Source organism: Tetranychus urticae, unplaced genomic scaffold (assembly GCF_039701765.1).
Source record: "Tetranychus urticae isolate SD_2017Ah unplaced genomic scaffold, NJAU_TeUrti_SD_1.0 Scaffold_4, whole genome shotgun sequence".
Taxonomy (NCBI): domain Eukaryota; kingdom Metazoa; phylum Arthropoda; class Arachnida; order Trombidiformes; family Tetranychidae; genus Tetranychus; species Tetranychus urticae.
The window spans coordinates 915,001-920,000 of NW_028315836.1; the positions used below are offsets into that span (position 1 = coordinate 915,001).

Here is a 5,000-nt window from a genome sequence, read left to right on the forward strand (position 1 = left end):
TCATATCTTGCATATATGTTCAAACTAGTCACTCAACAGAGTGAGCAGTATTAGTATTGAGCTCTGCTTGTGCAAAGCAGACCGCAGATTGATCCAAGAAATTGGTATCAAGCGGTTATAATACTATGCTGTTTAGTTGACTTGCAAACGTACCCAGCAATGGTTACTCCTGCTAGATGTGCTTGCACATTTTAGTGGAAGAAGATGGATTCTAAAGAGTTTTCTGCAGAATCATCTTAATGCACGACATAAATCTCGATACCTCGTTAAAGTTAACATCCACTTGCTGGTTGTTAGCTGAGGATATCGTATTTATAGCTGCAAAAACAACTTGTTTAGCATTTTACTTTGCTAAAACATCAAGTTACCTGGTTGATCCTGCCAGTAGTCATATGCTTGTCTCAAAGATTAAGCCATGCATGTCTAAGTACATACTGTTTATAAAGTGAAACCGCGAATGGCTCATTAAATCAGTTACGGTTCCTCGGATATTCTTTTTTACATGGATAACTGTGGTAATTCTAGAGCTAATACATGAACAAGTGTTCCAACCTCAGCTTGCTGACGGAAGGATCGCATTTATTAGTACAAGACCAATGATTCTTATTCACCTAGAACCCTGTTCAGTGATTTCGGTCGCTGTCTAAGGACTAGCAGTGGGGATCTTAGCAACTTCGGTTGCATTTCTTGTGATGACTCTGAATAACTGAGCAAATCGTATGGCCTCTGAGCCGACGATGTATCCCTCAAGCAACTGCCTTATCAACTGTCGATGGTAGGTTATGCGCCTACCATGGTTGTAACGGGTAACGGGGAATTAGGGTTCGATTCCGGAGAGGGAGCCTGAGAAACGGCTACCACATCTAAGGAAGGCAGCAGGCGCGCAAATTACACAATCCCAGTACGGGGATGTAGTGACGAAAAATAACAATACGGGACTCTATTGAGGCCCCGTAATTGGAATGAGTACAATTTAAATCCTTTAACGAGGATCTATTGGAGGGCAAGTCTGGTGCCAGCAGCCGCGGTAATTCCAGCTCCAATAGCGTATATTAAAGTTGCTGCGGTTAAAAAGCTCGTAGTTGGATTTCAGTCGAACCTATGGGGTCCACTGATTAAAGGGTTAGATGGTGATGTTAGGTTTCTTGCTTGTGTCTACGGATGCTTGCTTGAACCTTCATTCCTCTTTCCTGGTGGTTACATTCATAGTGTTTAGACAGAAAATTGCTCGATATTTGCTATCAATGCTCTTTACCGAGTGTTGATTCAAGCGATCGAGACTTTTACCTTGAAAAAATCAGAGTGCTCAAAGCAGGCGTCCAAAACCTCGAAAGAGGTGCCTAAAAACGGTATGGTCAACCATCTATATGATGCGTACCACTACCTTAACTTGAATGATCTTGCATGGAATAATGGAATAGGACCTTGGTTCTATTTTGTTGGTCTTAAGAATCCAAGGTAATGATTAAGAGGGACAGACGGGGGCATTTGTATTGCGGCGCTAGAGGTGAAATTCTTGGACCGTCGCAAGACAAACTACAGCGAAAGCATTTGCCAAGAATGTTTTCATTAATCAAGAACGAAAGTTAGAGGTTCGAAGGCGATCAGATACCGCCCTAGTTCTAACCATAAACGATGCCAACCAGCGATCATTCTGAGTAACTAATTTCATGACTCGAATGGAAGCTTCCGGGAAACCAAAGTTTTTGGGTTCCGGGGGAAGTATGGTTGCAAAGCTGAAACTTAAAGGAATTGACGGAAGGGCACCACCAGGAGTGGAGCTTGCGGCTTAATTTGACTCAACACGGGAAAACTCACCCGGCCCGGACACTGAGAGGATTGACAGATTGAGAGCTCTTTCTTGATTCAGTGGGTGGTGGTGCATGGCCGTTCTTAGTTGGTGGAGTGATTTGTCTGGTTAATTCCGATAACGAACGAGACTCTAGCCTACTAAATAGACTTGCAGTTTACACTGCAGTACTCCCCCTTAGTCAACCTGTGGGTGGTAGTATCTCTTGATGGTTTCGGCTGTTGAGGGCTCTGCTGCTATTAGCCTACAGAATTGGCTAGGGTAAGGATGCTGTAGCACTGTAAGGACTTCTTAGAGGGACAAGCGGCGCTCGCAGCCGCACGAAACAGAGCAATAACAGGTCTGTGATGCCCTTAGATGTCCGGGGCCGCACGCGTGCTACACTGAAGTGGTCATCGTGCATACTGTTTCCTGCTCCGAAAGGAGTGGGTAACCGCTTGAACCCATTTCGTGATGGGGATTGGGCATTGTAATTATTGCCCATGAACGAGGAATTCCCAGTAAGCGTGAGTCATTAGCTTGCGTTGATTACGTCCCTGCCCTTTGTACACACCGCCCGTCGCTACTACCGATTGAATGATTTAGTGAGGACTTCGGACTGGTCAATCCAGACCATTGGGAAACTAGTGGTCGGATTGTGCTGGAAAGATGTTCAAACTTGATCATTTAGAGGAAGTAAAAGTCGTAACAAGGTTTCCGTAGGTGAACCTGCGGAAGGATCATTAACGTATTACCCTCTTATTATAAGAGAAATACAACCTTCAAACAATCAAACACTCTGCATAGTGATATTGTAGATGCTAATATGGTGAATGCAATTGAATTGTATTTGCATTAGAGTCGCAATTGTGAATGTTTATTGCAAACATTTAGCCATTGCAACATGATTCTAATTTGCATTACATTCGTTCATTCATACATCCATCTTTCATTATCCAATGCAACAAAGAGTGAGGGTTATCTAACGATAGCCATAATTTCTTTTGCAAAACAATTGTAGTTTATAATGAAAAGCCTGTCTTGCTACATACTTGGTACCTGATCAAGTCTTCAGCTTATGCTGACGGCAAGGTTTAAAGAAGGAAGTTTTACACTTCTTCGCCTAACTAAGTAAAGACAACTATGGTTTTTATAAACTGCATACAATTGTTTTCAAACCCTCTCAATGCAGATTTAGGATACTTATTAAAAGTCCCACGGTGGCAAAGATACATCTTCAAGCGGTGGATCACTCGAATTACCAATCGATGAAGAACGTAGCTAGCTACGATAATCGGTGCGAATTGCAGGACACGCCGAGCACTTGAGCTTCCAACGCACATTGCGGCTTTCGGGTCTTTTCCGAGGTCACATCTGTCTGAGAGTTGAGATGTAAAATAATCAACAAAACACTTGCATACTACCATATATGCATTGTTTTGAGAGGATTGTATATTTATATGCATGAATCTTGATGTTTTATTCCTTTTCTTAATTGCAATTCGTTGCAATTTAGTAAGGAGAATCTCAAATCTACTTGTTTCACATGATAAATTTTGTGTACAATGCATATTTCATCTCTGCAAGCAGTATATATGAATAGATACTAGCATGAGATTCTAAGGTTAGTCGCCTATCTGACGACGCTAAAGTCGTATTGCAGATAACTATGGTGATCAACTAACCTGTTAACTGATGAATCTTCTTGCACTTGTATAAATCGTACAAATAGTAGCTATTTCATTCTGTTAAAGCAGACCTAAGAAGTAATGCAAAGGCAAAATTTGTGCAAACATTAAAGTAGATTTACGTTGCTTGCTTGCAAACAACACAAATAAACATTAATCAACTTAATCAATATTTTTGATCTCAGATCAGGTGAGGTTACCCGCCGAATTTAAGCATATAATTCAGCGGAGGAAAAGAAATCAAACGAGATTCCCTGAGTAACGGCGAGTGAAAAGGGATGAGTCCGGCGCAAAGGTTTTCCATTGAAAGGTGGAAAGCGGTGCTGCGTAATGGCTAGAGTCACGATTATTTCAACTAAATCTGCAAGTCCCTCTGACAAGGGCCCTCTTCCCAGAGACGGTTCTAGGCCGGTGGCAGATCTTGGTTAATGGAATATCGATTACTGGCTTTAGTCGCGGATAGAGTCAGATTGCTTGAGAGTGCAATCCAAATTAGGAGGTAAACTCCTCCTAAGACTAAATACGATGGTAATATCGATAGCAAACAAGTACCGTGAGGGAAAGTTGCAAAGTACTTTGAAGAGAGAGTTCAAAAGGACGTGAAACCGCTTGTAGAGAAACGGATAGAACCACGAAGTGTAGCTGAGAGGAGAACTCAGCTCCTCTTGTGTATTGTTGCCTTTTTCTATTCAGTGCTAAGAATGCTTTACAGCGTTCCAAGATCAGTAGGTTAAGGGGTAACTTTTAGCCTGCCCTTGGATCTTGGTATTGATAGGAGGAGTGCAATATGTGCATGAGGAGTGCATTTTCTCAACTCTCGTGCTCAAACCACGACCAATGTGAAGGAGAGTGCAAAACTCTTGTTCAAGTGATAACAGCAAGGTGTACTAAACACACACCTAATCAGCATTTAGTTTTCACAGCTACTAATATTCCTTGCGTTGTTAGACTTAGCCTGTGAGCTAGTGTTGGCAACTGTTACCACAGTCACATTGGAGATGAATCTCTGCTTATGCAGGGTCAACAATGCTTGTCATCTGCTCTGACGAATCCGACTAGTCTTTCGTTGATGATGTCTGTTTCTTCACCTGGTGTTGAAACAACTCATGGATTGGCTGGCTTTTGGTGGTTTGTTGGTAAAAGTGGCAAGCTTACGTTAACCTAGTGATTCTGTGGTCAGTAGATCGGTACTCTATCCGACCCGTCTTGAAACACGGACCAAGGAGTCTAACATGTATGCAAGCTGATCAGTCTTGTTTAGGCTTGAAAGGCGAATTGAAAGAAATTGATATGATGTATGCTTGTAAGAGTATACCGCAATATCAGCCCGTGATATATCCACTTTACCGAGATTTTCGCGGAGCACTAGTATATATGTTAGTACCCGAAAGATGGTGAACTAAGCCCGGACAAGATGAAGCCAGAGGAAACTCTGGTGGAGGTCTGTAGCGATTCTGACGTGCAAATCGATCGTCAGATCCGGGTTTAGGGGCGAAAGACTAATCGAACCGTCTAGTAGCTGG

General features: G+C 42.4%; 3 non-coding genes across 3 annotated transcripts in view; all 3 read left to right on the forward strand.

The window, feature by feature from the left end:
• Positions 1–365: 365 nt before the first annotated feature.
• LOC149093067 (small subunit ribosomal RNA) lies at positions 366–2,535 on the forward strand. The gene has a single exon (XR_016200393.1). It is a non-coding gene; the product is annotated as a small subunit ribosomal RNA (ribosomal RNA).
• Positions 2,536–3,022: 487 nt separating this feature from the next.
• LOC149093068 (5.8S ribosomal RNA) lies at positions 3,023–3,177 on the forward strand. Its single transcript, XR_016200333.1, has one exon. It is a non-coding gene; the product is annotated as a 5.8S ribosomal RNA (ribosomal RNA).
• Positions 3,178–3,653: 476 nt separating this feature from the next.
• The window catches only part of LOC149093069 (large subunit ribosomal RNA), a 4,168-nt gene continuing 2,821 nt past the window's right edge, over positions 3,654–5,000 (forward strand). The window contains exon 1 of the ribosomal RNA XR_016200435.1: positions 3,654–5,000. This exon is cut by the window's right edge and continues 2,821 nt beyond it. This is a non-coding gene — a ribosomal RNA (large subunit ribosomal RNA).